This window comes from Schistocerca serialis, chromosome 3 (genome assembly GCF_023864345.2).
Source record: "Schistocerca serialis cubense isolate TAMUIC-IGC-003099 chromosome 3, iqSchSeri2.2, whole genome shotgun sequence".
Lineage (NCBI taxonomy): Eukaryota > Metazoa > Arthropoda > Insecta > Orthoptera > Acrididae > Schistocerca > Schistocerca serialis.
The window spans coordinates 631087169-631106909 of NC_064640.1; positions in this window are offsets into that span (position 1 = coordinate 631087169).

A 19741-nucleotide genomic window follows, 5' to 3' on the forward strand; every position below is an offset into this window, starting at 1 on the left:
TTGTTCAGTTTTAGGAAACCAAACGAGGAACACAGCTGGTGACACCGCCTCCGCTAAACGGCTTGAATTTGCGTGCGATACGTCCTGACTGGCTCACTTAAATACTAATTAACTCGGGTAAGGCGCAACGTATCGAATTTTTTCTTAATAATTAGTTCTCAGCATAACCTAACTTGCATCACTGCTACCAGTTTTTCATACTGTTTCTGACCATCCTTTAAACAAACAGAGCAGAGGGAAATGGGAATCATTCTAGTGACGATACGGATCGTAGATCAGGTAACCCAATGACATATGCGAGTTTGACAAGGGGCAGATGCTTAAGGTGCGGTGACTGTGAATGAGAACTTCAATAACGATCATTCAGGTCAGCTGTACACGTGCTACTTTCTTGAGTGTCAATGGAAAAGTAATTGAAGGACTCTGAAATGGCAAGTAGGCAGCAAATGGTTCAAATGGCTCCGAGCACTATGGGACTTAACATCTCAGGTCATCAGTCCCCTAAAACTTAGAACTACTTAAACCTAACAAACCTAAGGACATCACACACATCCATGCCCGAGGCAGGATTCGAACCTGCGACCGTAGCGGTCGCGTAGTTCCAGACTGAAGCGCCTAGATCCGCTCGGCCACCAGCGGCCGGCTAGGCAGTAAGATGTGGGCGTTCATGCCTCATTACAGAACGAAGGTTCGGAGGTTTGCCCGTTCTGTAAAGTAGGATAAGTGGCGATCTGTGGGAGGTCTGTCGACAGAGTACAATTTTGGTGCAGGTATAAGCGTTTTCGAGCACACATTGTTGAACATGAGGTTATGCCGAGACAACCCATGCTCGTTCCACTGTTATCTCGTCGCTAACTATGATTACAGTGGTTGAGAGAAAATTGAAACTGGGTGCGTGCCATTGAGACTGGACGTTGGACCTGTCACCTTTTCATATGAATCACTTTTATTGGTAAACCATGTCAATGGCCGTGTCCAGGTACGACGTCACCAGGTCGAACTGCTGCTCAAACCATGGATCGCGCCACAGTCACCGGCTGGCGGGGCAATTTATCCTATGGGTAATACTGAAGCGTCTCTGCATGAGCCTCTTCATGATTTTGCCATACCACAAAGCTTCATTTGTTTGCCTCTGGCACCTCAACTGTTGGTGCAAATGGCCTATTAAATTAACCTAGATGTAAAGAAGAAGAGGGAAAATACTGAGCAGCTGAGTGTGTTTGTGGTGGCCACAGTATATTATCCATATTGAGTTTTAACATTTCACTAGGTAATTTGTACTTGTCGGAGCCCCACACGCATGTTTGATACATTTAAGTGCCGTATTTCAGTGTATCTATTCTTTCCTCTTCTTGTCCGATCAGTTGAATGTGAGAATGAGAGTGTGTAAGGATTTCAGTGTGTGGATCCGTGGGAGGGTTAGTAGTCTGCCACCGTTTCAGAATAATTGGCTATTGGCTCTGAGCACTATGGGACTCAACTGCTGAGGTCATTAGTCCCCTAGAACTTAGAACTAGTTAAACCTAACTAACCTAAGGACATCACAAACATCCATGCCTGAGGCAGGATTCGAACCTGCGACCGTAGCGGCCTTGCGGTTCCAGACTGCAGCGCCTTTAACCGCACGGCCACTTCGGCCGGCTCGTTTCAGAATAACCAACAGTAGGAAACACGTACCAGATAGAAAAGATGTTTCTGTTTGCCTTGGACGAACATTTTGTATAGGTTGACACCACTATAGGGGTTTCTCTGGCCACTTCCGTAGGTTCGGAGGCGGTTTTAGTTGGAGAGGGAATGCTCGTGGAGTGTTCCGTGGGACGTGAGATGGGTGAGACCTACTGGCGGTAAGTGTGCCTTTTCGATGAGAAGTTAATGTTGTGTTTAACGTAAGGTTTTCACAGCTAGTCAGAATATATGATTCCTTTCATCGTTAGTAGTTTATTATGTGTGTGGCAAATTTTACTTGCTAATTCACGAGTGTTAAACGCGTTAATATCCAGGGACGGTCTAGGCTATTGTTCAGTTAAACTGTTAATCAAACACCTGGAGCTGTGCTGAGTTTCTTGTGATTCAGTTCATTTTGTTTAGTATCCCTTTCGCTAGAGCACGTATATTGTTCATGATTTACGTGATTTTGTGACCGAATTTTATGCAATTCGTCTCGCTTGATAACTTTCTTTGTGCAAGCTTTTGTTTGTGAGGACCAGGTGGTCGTGATATGATGAGAAAGTCTACAGTGCCAAGTCCACTGAGATTTTCCACTTAGAATATTAGAATCAATGGTGATTCTTATTTATTCCTCATTTTTATAGCAATTCACTTTAATAGAAATTTTATTCATCTATCCTGCACGTTAAAATCAAGGGAACAGCCCCTCTTGTTAGCCACGCGTGCTGTGGTGAAGGTTTTTAGTTCTTTTCCTTCTTCTTAGTCTCTTATGTGCTTTGAATGTAAGTGTTCGTGATTAAACCATTCTTTCATCATTCCTCTTCCATAGATCATGGATCATGGATCATGGATAATGCAATTAACAGATTGCAGGCAACAACAACCATCATATTACTCACTATACGCTATCATTAAATTTACTGATCTATTAAATGTAGTACACCACCATACAATTTAAACCACCAACCTAAAAAAAAACCTCTCTGTCTCTCTCTCTCTCTCTCTCTCTCTCTCTCTCTCTCTCTCTGATTCACACTCACGGTATAAACATCATGAATAGAAGTTAGTCTACAACATATACTTCATACTTCGTTAGGTTGGCAACAAGTAGGTAAACACGCCAAAGAGGAAAAAACAAGTAATGGAGTCGCAATATTTACGTTGTGAAAAGCAGAGTCCGTCGAAATAGTTATACATAGTGGTAGAAACAGTAGAACACTACAAAAAAGAGTAAGAAACATGGTGAACAGCGTGAAGAAGGTTAGAACGCAAAGCTGTGCTTATATGGCAGTAATAAAAGTGGTAGTGCGACCTCCAGACCAGATGTGAGGAAACGCATATCAGCAAATCGTAAGTAATTACATTTATACAAAAATTAAAGAAACCATCGCCACGTGAACTGTTTAGTAATCTAAAACTAACAAAAACTGTATCTTTATAGATCCCACGGATGATACCTTAGAACAAGATAAGGAGAAACGCGTATGGGATAAATAAATCAAGTAGCAGCAGGAAAAGGCAGTTTTATTTACAAAACAAGTATTAATAAATGTTCTTTTGCCATAATTTTTTGTTTACGTTCTCACTGCTAAAATTCCACCTCATGCTTCAGCCAGCTCTGATGTACGGCATATCCCACAGAATTCCATTTTGGCGACAGTTGTATTGAGGCCACAATTTACCCCACATATTCAGATTAGTTGTAAAGATACTCCATAATTGTGAAGATACCTTTTAATATTCACCTGGGCTTCCCTTGGACATATGGTAGTAATGTAATGCACCATGTGGACATCATGAACGTTATTGCACATTACCCGCATCCTTTCCTGCTAGATATATTCACTCACAGCGACGGCATCTTCAAGCGGGCTAACTATCCGTGTCTTAAATTCAGAACCACTCTACAGTGGTTTCAAGAGGACACTAGTGGACTCAGGTTGATATAATGACCACTAAATTCGCTTCATTTGAAACTGATGGTGTCAGCTCCCCACGTACAAACCAAGTGCCAGTCTCTATCTACACATAGCAAAAACGAAATTGGAAATATTAGCCGAAACAGCTGATAAAATGTGCTTAAATGTGACTCTTCGAAGGGACACCCAAAGTCTAAAATGGGTACTAAAAAAAGATTCCATTTGAGTTCGTTGCTGCAGCGTATTTGCAATGTAGCGCGACTCCAGTGTGGGAATATAAACATCGACATGTGGGCGTGGGATCAGTGATTCATTCGTGTGTTTCCAAAGTGCATGCAATAAATGCGGAAACGTGAACTATGGCGACGCTATTACCAAATGCGTCCGAACGAGAACACCGTGCTCTCGTTCTTTTCTTTTTCTTTTTTTTTTTTTTTTTTTGCTATCCGAAGGACAAACACTAGTATACATCCATCGGAGAATGAAGAATACGTATAGGGCAGCATTTCTGTTGAGAATCACTGAATACGCTAAGTTCCGTACTGGTTGCGATTCGACAAGAGACGGCAGTCTATCAGAGAGACATTCGAACAGCCAGCCTACAGTCGTGATCTCTCCCTGTGCGAATATCACGTCTTCGGTTCCTTAAAAAAGCTTCGATGTGTCCACGACTTTTGTTGGACGAGGTTGTGCAGCCGGCAGTTACGGATCTCTTCACGCAGCACGACACGGTGTTCTACCAAACGGATGTCCTCAACCTGGCACGTCAGTAGGATGATTGTCTGATCAAGGCGATTTTGTCCGGTTGGCATACCGATTATGGATTGTACGGCCTTCGAACGGAAACTTTTTGATCGCCGTTTATACAGTGTGTGTGCTACTGAAATCACTGCGATTTTTTAATAAATACCCATTTTGTAGTATAAAGTAAATGTTAATTCAGTTTTATTGGAGGAAGAAGATGGTTAGCATATAAATAGCTAAATTACGCCGGACACAACGATTTTTAAATATTCATAGGTGGAATCTACGTCCGTCAGCCAGAGGTCGGTGGATGAAGAAGCTGCCGCTCATTCAAGGCGCTTGTCAGTATTGACGAGTACACTTTGGAAACTTTGGGAAAATTGACTTACTGTTATCAATGAGGACAGAAAGTTACAATGAATTTACGAAGGAAATACACCAGCTAGAATGGCCAAAATCGAATCAGAATTATTTTACAGTACAAAGCAGTAGTTTTATAACACCAATAATAATCCGTTAATCCCTGAATTTTTGACGTCGGTGTTTAAAGGACAACGAATCTAAAGAGTATAGAAGCAGCAAGTGGTGGAGAAACAGTGCCATATAACATAAATGTAGCTAGCTGCTTTACACTTCTAAATGTCGCATTATTTCAAACACTTCAAAAATATTTACTATAATATGCTTTAAACAAAGTCTCCTGTTCAAACTGTTTCCTTGTTAAATGTACATCATTTATTTTTTTCTTGTTAGTGTTACGAGGCTGGTTACGACGTGATCGCAGTACTGTACATTCTGTAAGGTTATGAACCGTGACATATAACATTCCACGTTTGTCACTGAGTTCGAATAGTCGTAATCAGGTATTAATCCGTATACAAACGCATTTTAAAGTGAACATATAGCGAATTAATTTAACATTCAGGCTTCCTTTTATCGATAATGAAATACTGTTTTAACGCAAACAGGTATATTTACACCGTCCAGTCTCATTAATGTACCCACCTGTCAGTATCATGAATCACAGCTCTGTGCAGCGCGGACCGCTGAGACATGGGCAGGAACAGGGTCAACGAGTTTCTGAAAGATATCGACAGAGATGCGGAGTCATGCTGATTCCAGTGCTGTAGCCAGCTTGTAACCTCCCACTCACTTATCGACCTTAATGACAGTAAAAATTAAGCCGCGTGTACCTAATGGAAATTTGGGAAAAGCAATCGTCACCGAAGTTAATCTGTCGGTAAAGAGGGAGGAAAGGGTTACATATAAATGAAAGGAAAAATGAAAGTGAAACTGATGGAAATTAATTTTGAAAAAGGGTAAAGTTAATAAAGAAAGTAAAGAAGATAGATCTGCGGTTAGTCGAGTAGTTGTAACCTACGATCTCTTCAGACTACATAGCGCGGAAAGTTAAGCATCGATCACAGGGATGATTGATATGTTAGCTACGCTGACAGAGTTACCGCCGGTTTAGGAGATAGCAGACGACAATAATCACTATCTTAAAAATTTGAAATGAAAAAATTATTTACATATTCAGCTGCACTTATACACGACAGCTGTGCGAAAATAAAAGGTCAACGGTAGTAATTTTGAAGCTAGGGGAACTATAGACAACCCTGAATAAGTGATGAAGAGAGTCAGGTGACATCAGTCCTTAAGGCAATGCTTATGACATGTACTTTCTAAATGCATATTTAATATTACGTAGTCGGTGTTCTGCTTACTTATTCGGAGGAAAACGTGCCCTCCTACATCTCTAAGACGGATAACAAGCTAATTCCAGGCGCTGATAAAATTTATACAGAAATCGGGTCGCGTGCAGCTTCACTGGCTTTACGTCCTTCATCGTGACAGGTCTCACGATGGATGAAGGAGATCGGGAAAACGGCGAAATCAATCGTTATTAAACACAGTGACGATAAAACTGCTATAAACATACATGCATTATGAACACCGTGGCCTAAGTCCAGGAGAGTATCCTCTATGATCTCATACTGGCACACGCAAAGCGTCTCGAATTGGACCAGATTCAGTTTTTCTTTAGAGGGAGTATCTATTAATGGCAGTGTTACATATGGAACTCCTGGAACACAAGAAAATGATACAACGGAGAATTTTTGCAATTTGGTGCAATCAACAAATCAAAAAACCCTTAATGTTTCTTAAATAGTCTGAGTAACTATTGTAATAGATTGCACTAAGTCAAAAGCAGCAGAGCGAAAGTTAAGTAACTGCGTTAGCTAGTGAAGCCCATTAGGCATTTCTTGTGATGCAATGACGGAGCATTGCTGGATGGGAATAAGGACGTAGACAAGTCGCCACTTAAGTGGAACACGTACCCATTGCTGTGTCGGACAACAGTTGAGTTAAGCCTCAATGTTTTACCAATGTTCAGAAAACAAACAACAAACAATTTCTGGCAAAACGACGATCAATTTATTATAGAAGTAAGAATTTACCTAATAAAATATATTGTCAAGTTAGAGGAACTTCTATTCGTGAGGCTAACGACCCACAAAGTGAACTCACGTATTGTTTCCAGTGTGGCCATTTTGATTCTGTCAGCACTGTTCTGCAGTTTTTCTGTACAGTTGAAGTTGAGGTGCTGAGATCAAAAGCGGGGTTTGTCATCATTTTTGGGAGATATTAGTTATTACTGTGGCTGTTATTTTCACACGATGCCACATCTGTTGGTTCTAAAATGGGACTTCTTGAGGTATTTTTTCGTGCCTAAATCAGTGTTGAAATTTCGTTACGTGCAGAAAGAGAACTTGTCACAGGGACAAGTCCCGATATTACACGGAAGAGCTTGAGGCGTGGTAATAGCACTGTAGGCCGACGCAGTCAACAGCTGTGAGTTTTCAAAATGCGGTCGTTCATGGAACCTTCAGACGAGTCCAGAGACGATTTACATGAATTTACAAGGAAGAAACGACGCCCTGAATTGTGAAAGATAGATGTGATTAAACAAAAGAAAGTCAATGGTTTTGCACGTATGAGCTGGGAAGGAAACATTATTTCTAAAAAGTAAACAGATGTAGAGTGCAGGTAAACCCTCAAATAATATTCATTATATGTATTCTCTGTACGTAATATAATAGCAGAAGCAAGTTGTGCAAAAAAAATGTGTTTATAAATTCGGTTGCAGCACAACACAAAACATTTGAGTACGTTGTTTAGCCAAAATGCATCTTTATTTCGCCCAGCAGCAGTAGTGGAATGGTGAAATACGAATTTCTTCTGGTTAAGACTGGGATAGCTCCATATTTTCATAATGTGCCGAGAACATAAATGTCATAATTCCTATGAAACCTGAGGAACTACAGGATGTTCCATGCATCGTTGACGTTATCTCTTTGCAGTTTCGTGAGTATTTTGATCATATTCTAAAGAAATGTTTCAGTGACTGGTGCAATGGAAGGCAGTGAATCTGGAGCATAAATCTGGGATGTTGATCAAGAATGACAAGTTTATGAATATGTGTGTCTGTCAAAATAAACAGGATTGTTTAATAAGTAAAAGATGTGGTGTACGTCTCCCATGTTACAAGCCAAGGCGCCAAAACGATATTGACACCCATTATATTGTCTGCTTTGATATGTATGATTTAATTATGAATGGCACAAACAACAGGTATGTGTATGAACAGGTCGAAATGATTAAAATGGATATTCTTCTTCAAAACATGCTACTTTTTAGTTACACGATATTTATGATGAAATGAGTGTTGCTTAAAGCGAGATTTTGGTATGAGGCAACATTATTCCTCATGAGCATGTGGTAATAACAGTAAAGTCAGGGAGTAATACCATTTAAGATTGCACATTTTCTTCACGATATTTCAAAACTACTCCCCTTTTGATCTCAACGCCCCAATTTTGTAGCTCCTTCTTATTGTCCTATTGAATGTTGATACATTCTCCACGTGAGCCCAAGTTTCGATGTTAAGTGCGACAGCTCTGTGCTCTATGGTAGTTTAGAATGTACCCCCACTCGTTTCCTGAGAATATAGACTTTCTGAGCTTTTTTTAATATTCTGTGTAAACGGCTGCGGACGTTATTCTATGTGGAGAAATACCAGTCACTCAGAGGCAGAAACCTCAGCTCGGTGTCCTCCCCAAGCTATTTTATAAAGGCCAAGCCTGGTGGTTTGATCTGTATTCGATTCACTAATGTAGATACTTGCTCATACTACCTTACACTGAATGTCACTCATGATTATGTATAGAAGCCCCTTCCACTCCTTAAATATCGTTGCTGATGCATTGTTAGCAACTGTTATTCTGCAACAGATATTACCTCTGCTCTCCCACTATATGAAGGGTGTCGTCCCTCTGCTTTCAGGACTACAGGATTCGTCTTGTCCCTAGCCTCCCACGAGGGTAGTCCTCTCTCATGTGCAATACTGCTGTGTCATAGGGCTTATTTCGCATTTGCATCAGCTGTCCCTGTGAGAAGTACACTACCCGCAGAAGGTGAAGCACGTAGAAAGGAGGAGCATACGAATGAAACGCTACGGGTTGGGAAGGTATGTGACTTGAATGATTACAAAAGGTCTTTGCCGTGTGAGTACACTTATCAGTATGACTTAGCAGCCACTTTGGCCTGGATCAAAGCACTGATTCGGTTCGGGCGGGCGTCATAAAACTGTTGTATCCTTTCTTGGGGCAAGATACTCCACAACAGTCGTAACTGGTCCTTGATAATCAGTATAATGGCTCCGGAACTGAATTGTCGTCCGAGCTGGTTCAACGCTCGTTCTGTCAGGTTTGTCTGATGATCTTGTTGGCCACAGAAGTACGCCAAGCTCATGAAGAAAGTTCATAGGGCCATTAGCCATCTCCAGAGCCAAGAATACTTTATTGACGATTATGGCCCTTCATTATTTGATGTGGTAATATATTCTCTCGCTCCATATCGCGGCAATGTATGGCAACTTGGTTTCATTAATTTTCTCAATCGAATCCAGATATACCAATGGGAAGACCCCTTTCTTTGTCAAAAGCTGAAACTTCGCATCATAGGGATGTGGAACTTGAGTGAGATGAATATCCTTCTGACATATTGTTTCAACAATTTCTGAAGTGGTGCCTATGCGAATAGTAGTGAGTCCAGGAAGCACAGTGTGATAGCCTTGGTAAACCTCTTTGAAAACGAAGTATATTTCTCTGTTCTTTCAGCTAGGACTATAATCATATCATTGCACAGACAGAAATCAGTAGGGCGCTTAACAAGGAAATGAGCATCATACTCGCTTGACTTTTGAAAGTAAATGGGTATGTGTTATGGGAGTTTATAGCTCAATTCGCATGAATTGTTGCAAGCAGCACCATAGCATAAGCCGGTTAGATGACAAGGAAACCTTTGCTGTGTTTCAGTTTCTTTAACTAATGGCTGCACAAATATGTACCAATCAGCTACATTCTGATACAATGCCTTACCTTCCTACGTGACATCATGCCAAAGATATTGGGATGAGTCACATCATATTTCTTTGCAAGTTGTTAAAACTCAGAGATCAACCATCCCACAGGATATGCATATGCCATATAACAGGCCATAGTAGACGTTACGTACACATCTGGGAGAGTAATAAGAGAGGCTGTAGAATAGAATCTCCCTCACACACGGTGAAGGAACGGGAAGGTGTTTGAAGTCAGCACATAGAGCAAAGAGCACACGCTTCTTGTAGAAAAGGTTCTGAAACTTCAAGAACTTATCAGACTCAGTAGGCATGTACGGAGTCTTCAGTAGAGCTATCCAGTAGATCCTCTTTTAATCGCTCGCCATAGTACACGAGTTCGGCCACCTAGGACAAAAATGACACTCATGATCTTTTTCACTCCGCCGAGAAATACGGCAGGACATGTTTTTGATGCTGCAGTAATGTTTTTTCTCACCACGAGTAATGAGAAACAAATCAACATGTTGCTAACGCCTACCAGCTTTCACCCTGCCCATGTACGTGAATCTGTATGTGGGCATTCTGACTCTTACATTTACTGACGCCCTGGAGTCTCATTAGGAAGCCTATGTAACCATGTTTATAATACCCACGGATATTATCAGTGTGATACTTACTTGTTCGTTGTGCATGTCTCTTATACTAAAGGTCCAAAGAAACTGGTATATGCTAGAGTATTGAAATACAGAGATTTGTAAAGAGGCAGAATACGGCGCTGCAACACCTATATAAGACAACAAGTGCTTGGGGCAGTTATTAGATCGGTTACTGCTGCTACAGTGGCAGGGTATCAAGATTTAAGGGAATTTGAACGTGATGTTATAGTCGGCACACGAGCGAAGGGACAGAACAACTCCGAGAGAGCGATGAGGTGGGAATTTCCCCGTACGAGCATTTCACAAGTGTACCGTGAATATCAGGAATCCGGTAAAACATCAAATCTTCGAGATCGCTGCGACCGGAGAAACATCCTGCAAGAACGGAACCAATGACGTTTAAAAAGAATTGTTTAACATGACAGAAGTGAAACCCTTCCACAAATTTCTGCAGATTTCAATGCGGGGCCATCAACAAGTGTCAGCGTGCAAACCATTCAATGAAGCACCATCGATATTGGCTTTCGGCGCCGAAGGCCCGCTCGTGTATCCTTGATGACTGTACGCCCCAAAGCTTTACGCCTCGCCTGGACCCGTCTACACTGACATTGGACTGTTGATGACTGGAAACTTGTTGCCTGGTCGGACGAGTCTCGTTTCAAACTCTATCGAGCCGATTGACGTGACCCTGCATGTCAGCAGGGGACCGTTCAAGCTGGTGCTGTAATGGTGTGGTGCGTGTGCAGTTCTAGTTATATTGGCCCCCAAAATACGTCTAGATACGACTCTGACAGGTGACACGTACGTAAGCGTCCCCTCTGATCACCGGCATCCATTCATGTTCATTGTGCATTCCGATGGAATGCGACACACACACTCACATACACCACACGTGCAGAACTGCTACAGAGTGGCTCCAGGAACACTTTTCTGAGTTTAAACACTTCCGCCGGTCACCAAACTCCCCAGACATGAACATTATTTAGCATATCTGGGATGCATTGCAACGTGCTATTCAGAAGAGGTGTCCACCAGCTCGCAGGATTTATGTCGTGAGTTCCGTTCAGCACTACTTTAGACATTAATCGCGTCCACGCCACGACGTGTTATGGCACTTCTGCGTGCTCCCGGGGCCATACACGATATTAGGCAGGCATACCAGTTTCTTTGGTTCTTCTGTGTATAATATCTCTTGCAAGCTATAAGTGATCACGCAAAGCAGTAGTTGACATTACTTTTTCAAGAGGTTTGTGGTTGTATAAATAAACGGTGGATGCTACTTGGAAACATTTTGTTGGGTATGTCTATTTGGTCATTAATGTTGTCGTTTGGAGAGGCGTAATTTGTAGAATACAGTTCAATGCCTTGGAGGAAGGTCCTTTTTTTCAAATGACCGGGTGAAGTATTTATAGCTTGAGTGCTATGTGACCCACTTGTTGTTCACTTTCTACTACATGTAAGGCAATTGCGTATTTCGCTAAATTCTGGGAAATGTTGGCTACTTTATACAAGAGCTTTCCTAAAACTGACATGTTTACTTATATTGCTGTTGCCTGTGATGTGGTGTTATTTAGTATTGGTTTGTCTTTGTGGTTGTTTGTGTAGGAGTTTATTTCAAAATTTAACACTTCTATTAAGTTTGGACTATAGTCGTTAATGTAAGCACCTCCATCAATGGTGTTTATTCATCAATTTCGCCAGTTATTTCTAACGGATTTTGTTGATTATGTTGAGCTTTGCCCTATAGGTTGCCACGTGCTTGTTTATCTGTGCTACGTGTAGTTTTTTTGATTGTAGCATTTGTATATTTTGGTTTCCTGTATACCTGAAATTTATGTAGATTAGTTGAGATATATCTGGAGAAACCCAGGAGATATAGAATTCGACTGTCTGGTGTTCAACAGTGAAAACGATATTCTGATACCTTACCATCAAATAAGCTTAGTATATCTTCAAAGTATCTTTTGTAATGTATTACCTTCTTAACTATCTGGCGGTTTTCATTATAGAATTTACATTCTAAGCTGTTAATGAAAATATCAGAAGTAAAGTAGAAAAACAGTTTCCCATGGCAAGACCATTATACTGCTGGCATATTTTGCTATTAAAAGAAAAGTAGTGATGTCGTAGTGCTGATGTTATTGGGTCAGTGAACTGATGGTAAAGTCAACTTGTTTTTGTTTTTAAGCAAGTTATTTTCAATTATTTCTATTGTTTCTTTGACAAGTATGTTTGCGTAGAGGTTTGTGCTGTCAGACGAGGCAAACTTTGCTGTCTTATAAATCTGAACGTCATTTATGCAGGCAATTAAGTCTAAGCTGTGCTCGTAGCCGTGGTGCAGAAGCATTTATGAGGGTGCAGCAATGCGTATCTTTTACAGTTAAAAGGAAATTGCTTGTGTTCGTGGGATTTTTAAGTTTATTCTGTACTTAAGATGATAGATACAACTGACATTCCTCAGAGAAACTTATTTCAGTAGTTACAATAGCGACTAAAATTTGCGAGAACTTGCCAGAATTAGCCCACTTCTCTTGCGGTCGAGAAAGGTATCACAAAGCCATTGGTTCCTCTTCTGAGGCAAGCAGTCGACAACTGTTCTAACAGATCCTTGATATCCTGGATACTAGGATTGGGAAGTGATGGACATCCGAGATGGTTTCATGTATGTACAAGGACAGATCTGAGGATATTGCTGCACTCTAAGATTTCGCACGTAGTTCATAGAGATGTGTGTCATGTTTAGACGATCATTGTCTTCTTGACAAATGATACCATGTTCCTGATGAATGTAAGGTAATACATAAGAACGCCACATGTCTGTGATTTACCGCTGTGCCGTCAGAGGTCCCTTAATCACTACCAGCTGTGACATGATTTTGATGCCAGGATTAATACCGCTGTGCCTATTCAAAACATTGAGAAAGTTGGATCACTGGCATAAACGCCGACGATGGTCATCTGAGTTAGTGTAGAACTGCAATTCATCACTGAACACAATGCGACGTCATTTATCAGCAGCCAATGCATTCCAGTCACAGCACTTCTCCAACAGCAGCCGTTTGTTTTGTGGTGTTAACAGCATATGGGACAGTAATTTCCTATTGTGGCTAGTGCTAGTCGCCGACCAATGGTGCAGGACGACACAGAATGTTACGCAGGGGTAGTTACTTATTCGCAGATGGCAGGCGCGGGTATGAATGAGTTACGAAGTACCTGTGCAGTTCAGACGTGGTCGAATGGAACCTTTGCAAGGGGTACGCATCCTTCACTTTCCCATGTAGCCATCATATCCGACTGCCTCGTAAATAGTGAGGGTGCGTAATTCTACTACACGATCTAAAGGAGATTCACAATGAGACCCCTTTCAAACTCTGTCAGGTGCTGATAACGCTGTCTCATATGAGTCCACATCTCCATGTCCTTAAGTCATAACTTAACGAATGATGCTGTGCACACCACTTACATACAATACCAGGCCTGCTAACATCAGTATAAGTAAGCAATAGCCCCCCGGCTAGCCACGCGGCCTAACGCGCCGCTTCCCAAGCGGGAAGGCCTGCCGGGCCCCGGCGCGAATCCGCCCGCCGGATTAGTGTCGAGGTCCGGTGTGCCGGCCAGACTGTGGATGGATTTTAGGCGGTTTTCCATCTGCCTCGGCGAATGCGGGCTGGTTCTCCTTATTGCCCCTCAGTTACACTATTTCTCGATTTAAAAAAAACTTTACCAACAGCCGTATGTTTTGGGTTATTTTATTTTATATATCAAATGCTACCAGTTTCGGCGATTCAGTATTGCCACCTTCAGACACCATACGCTTTTTTTTTATTAACAAGCTTGTTATGGTGCCATAAAACTGGAAACGTAAATCCGCACCGTTATGCAACTGATTCAAATGAAAGGGAGACACCGACTGAGCCCACATACAGTCCTCGAACATACAATAAGCTTGTTAATACGAAAAAAAAACATATGGGGCCTGAAGATGAGAATACTGAATTGCCGCAATTGGTAGCATTTGGTATATAAAATAAAATAACCCAAAATATACCGCTTTTGGCAAAGTTTTTTGAATCGAGAAATACGTACCAGCCGGTTTCTCCTGGCCATAATGGAGCGACAGAGAGTCAGTTACACTATGTTGGCGACTGCTGCGCAACCACTGTCTCCACAGATGCGTACACCATAATTACTCTAGCACGCAAACATTTGAGGTTACACTCTCGTCTGGTGGTAGTCTGGTACGAGCGCACAATAACCCTGGGTTCGGCGAGGGGCGGTGGTAGGGTGGGCGGATCGCTGTGCGTGTTGTGGGGTTGTGAACCACTGAGGGCTACGGCGGGACGAAGCCTCTCCGTCGTTTCTAGGTCCCTCGTTTAACACATAATACATACAAACATAAGAAATACTAATGCATTCATGTGCAATTCTACCGATCACAGAGAACTGCAACTCTAATCAATTACTCACCCACCAATGGTGTGTATGGACATGAAGGTACACTGACAGCCGACTAGGTAGTTATATTGCTATCCGCTGAAGGTGGCGCGGGTCGCTGGACAACTAAATGGTAAAACATTTCGGTGTGTAAAGTAAGTAACAAGCAAGAAACGATTGAATTTTCATTATTTTTAATTTTCACCTCGCAATCCATTTCATATTTCTTAGTTCCCCTCTCGGGTCACATACTAATTGAATTAAACATTGTTCAAACTCTCCGTTTGATTAATTATACGTTCTGTTAAAACACATTTCAGTTGCGATTTCTCCAAGAGTAGCCTACGATGTTCATTACGTTTGTTCCTAGATTATGACGTACACAATGATATAGGGCAGGCATCAGAGTGGTAACAGTGCCGGGAAAATCATGATGGTTAGTACAGTTACGTTCTATGATTGATTAACTGCAAAGTTATCCACAGTGTACAGAAGTGAATGTTTCTCTTAATAATAGCTTCTAAGAAGGTAAACTTTCTTCACTCAATGACACCCTTAGATAGCAGTCTAAACTTCTTCAGTTTTGGTATGACACCAAGTTTAGAATCCGTTTGAACTGATTAGGTGAGGCGCTATTTTTTCTGTAAACCAAGCGTGCCAACGTTTCACGTAAAGACTTTCGGTTCAGATGTTAGGCTGCTAAATTTAGGTACTGCACCTCATCTGTGTTATCTTATGGGAACGATCGGCCCACGAAACGAACTTCATACGCTGTACTTACAAACTATATCCAATATGCAACAGCACAATAGCTTCAAATGTTCAATGTTGAGGCTTTATCCTAGGTGGCTGTTGAAGGACCAAAATGGTACACTCCGCCACGCACTGCACGGCATCTTGCGGATTTTATATGAAGACGTAGGTCAAGGACCAACACAAACCATGAATCCGTAACACTGCCTTATTTGCACGCAATATCTCTCTGAATAAACGTCCGCAGCTCGTGCTCTGGTGTCTAGCGTTGCTGACTCTGGATCACGGGGTCCTCGGTTAAATTCCCGGCACCGTTGGGGATTTTCTCTGCCCGTGGACTAGGTGTTTGTGTTGTGCTCATAATTTCAACATCATCATCATAATTCGTCACAGTGGCTAGATTGGACTGCGAAAAAAATTGGAGTGTGTACAAATTGGAACTTTGTATGGGCGCCGATGACCACGCAGTTGAGCACCCTATAAACCAAACATCATCATCATCATCTGTATAAACGCGCAAGAATACGGTTTGCAAGCATCGCGTGCCCATAACGACAATTAGCACGCGAGAGCGTCGTTTCGGTGCGTATTGATGTGAATCGACAGTCGTTTCGGTGGCCGTTGTGGCAATTATAATTAACAGCCTTCTTTTCGAAAAATCACCACGGAAACTGTATTAAAGCAATATAGGGAACCTACAGTAAGCCTAACTCTCAATGGAAAAAATGGTTCAAATGGCTGTGAGCACTATGGGACTTAACATCTGAGGTCATCAGTTCAAAAATGGTTCAAATGGCTCTGAGCACTATGGGACTTAACATCTATGGTCATCAGTCCCCTTGAACTTAGAACTACTTAAACCTAACTAACCTAAGGACAGCACACAACACCCAGCCATCACGAGGCAGAGAAAATCCCTGACCCCGCCGGGAATCGAACCCGGGAACCCGGGCGTGGGAAGCGAGAACGCTACCGCACGACCACGAGATGCGGGCCGGTTGAGGTCATCAGTCCCCCAGACCTTAGAACTACTTAAAATTAAGGACATCACACACATCCATGCCCGAGGCAGGATTCGAACCTGCGACCGTAGCGGTCGCGCGGTTCTAGACTGAAGCACCTAGAACCGCTCGGCCACACCGGCCGGCTCTCAATGGACAGATGAATATTTGAGTTTTGTGTATTCAAGTGTATTGTGCTAACCAGCCACTGTGCCATTTCTTTCGGTACCCACCATACTTTGCCACTGACCACGAAATTTTCCAATGAAATGTTTTAGCTGTTGTGAACGTAGCACTCTGCCCGCGACCAGTATGCTCACAAACATAATGCACCTGAACTGACAATGTGAATGAAGGAATATTCTGCTAACATAATGGGCTCGTATGCCCGCATTCCAAGTTCACTTCACCACAATCCCATTGAGCACATCCACAAACGCCAAAGATCGTGAAATGAACGGGTTGGTCCTGTGCGAACAGTCTTCACGAGTAATGGGTTAAATTACGGTGGTTGTGCATGGGAATGTCTTCCCAATTCTCTCGGTGTCTTAAGGATGCAATGACATGAAGCGCGACTGCCGTAACCAGGGCGAAATGTGGAGTACATAAATATGTAGGCGTATGTTGTTCAGTTCACTTGCCCCTCAACGTTTAATCCGCGTCAATTTCATACACTTAGGCAGGCAAAGTAAATTCCTGGTGCATTTCAAAATACGAGTAGATACGACTTATGGTCAGAGTGTAATATTTCCGTCAACATATGAAGCTAGTAAGAAGTACATACCACCACAAAATTTCTTCAAGAAATAGCTTTGGAGCTTTGAACACAAGTGTCAGCCCGTCAAGTTTGAGTTAGATCTTCGCAAGTGACACTCTTCACTCGAACGCTTGATAAACGCTTTCCAGCAGACAACTACTAATTCAGCGTACCATTTCATTACTAAGCCATGTCATTTCTTTGAGATCTTCATCAAAATTACTTACCATTCAATAACATTAGCCGTAAATATGTGCTTAGATTCCCCCCCCCCCCCCCCACAAAAAGCGATTTTCATTTATAATCTTCCATTAACTGAGAAGCAAGATTAGTATTAAATCATACATGGTGAAAGAGTGTAAATAATCGAATTATTGTTCTGGGCTTTATAATTACTGAAACGATCAATCAGATCTTGCAATGCACCCTTGCCGTGTGGTGAAATCGGAAATGTAGCATGATGAGTAGAGGACATTGGCCGGAACGATGCCCTTTTTAAAGAACATTCTCCATAATGGCCTATAGTTATATATATCAAAGGTAGAAATGAGGACATGAATGTCCAGGAATACAGACTTTCATAGATATATGAGTCCGTACCTGGCGTGGAAGTTGGGAAGAGCGGCAGTAGCGTGCTGTAGTTACGGGAGTGTGCTGGAACACCAGTAAAATAAATCAGCCGCGCAGAGTGGCAAGTTTGCTCCGGCACTCAAGCTCGCCCCTCCTACCAGCTCTGCTTTTCTCTGGCCTCCTCTGTGCCAAGTAATGCTCCTCTGTTGCTCTCACCACTTCTAATACCCAAAACATTAGCTAGGAACTTAGTTCACTGTAGCTGTGACAAGAAGTCAAGAAAATTCGACAAATGGAAAGGCTTCTATAGAACAAATCTATTCTGTGATTGCTTTTCACTCATTTGAATAATGACCTTACTGTGAGTGAACGTAGCCAAAGCGGGATAAGCACATGTGTTTCGTGTGTTTTCATTCATCAACTAATAATTAGTATAAATTATTTGGAAATATATGACAGTTAGGTAACGTATACCTAGGCAGCCACTGAGACAGTACATTTATTTTTGCTTTAGCGTAGGATGATGGTAATAATGGCTTGGAACGACAACTGACTGCTCGAGAAGGAATTAAAAATTACATTTCGACTTTAACCACCATAAAATTGTCAAATTAGCCACAGATCTGTGCTGAGTAAAGTATTACATTACTTGCTTGTAACTGAGACTTTCAATCAGACAACAGTAGTCTGATAATTGTGCGTTAACATTCCGTGCAGACTGGGGAACTTGTGTCGTTCAACAAATTTACAGGAAATATTTATAAATTAGGTATAAAAATTTTCCTTGTGAATCAGTCTACCTATTAGTGAAAACCGTATCGAAATCCCTACAGTAGTTACATAATCCCGACTAACTACCGGTTACAACAGCAACCAACACAATAAAAAAGAATTTGGTTTAGTCTATTGTCACAAATTTTATTTTACCTGTTGGCTAACTGTTTCGCTACACAGTACCACCCTCAGGCCATTCTGTGATCAAAATATCAGTAGGTACATAGCGAAAATAGTAATGCAAGTAAATCGACAAAATATGTTCTTCTTATGACAGTGAACTTACTGTATCGAGTGCCACATTAAAATATTGTGCACTGAAACCGGTAGCCAATACGCAACATAAAAGTTTCGGACTCTAGACTAAAACCAATACTTTATTTGTACAGTAGGTAGTGAAATTAGCATTCACATACAGACAGAAAAAACTGTTGCAGACTAATTGTAAGCCGGCCGGAGTGGGCGTGCAGTTCTAGGCGCTACAGTCTGGAACCGCGGGACCGCTACGGTCGCAGGTTCGAATCCTGCCTCGGGCATGGATGTGTGTGGTGTCCTTAGGTTAGTTAGGTTTAAGTAGTTCTAAGTTCTAGGGGACTGATGACCTCAGAAGTTGAGTCCCTTAGTGCTCAGAGCCATTTTAACCATTTTGAACTAATTATAATTGGGAGCACTTCGCCAGGCAAGAAGAACGAGTTTAGTGTTGTCGTAAAAATAAGACATTCAGATAGTAATAATACGTGTGTTAGAGCGTTTTTTAAGCGTACTGTTAAAGGTTTCACTTTTTCATGCTTAATCGTACAATCGGATTGATATCGTAATGGTTCAAATGGCTCTGAGCACTATGAGACTTGACATCTGAGGTCATCAGTCCACTAGAACTTAGAGCTACTTAAACCTAACTAACCTAAGGACATCACACACATCCATGCCCGAGGCAGGATTTGAACCTGCGACCGTAGCGATCACGCGGTTCCAGATTGCAGCGCCTAGAACCGCTCGGCCACGCCGGTTGATATCGTACTTTAGTTGACGCTTTGACATTATAAAGTTAGAGAATC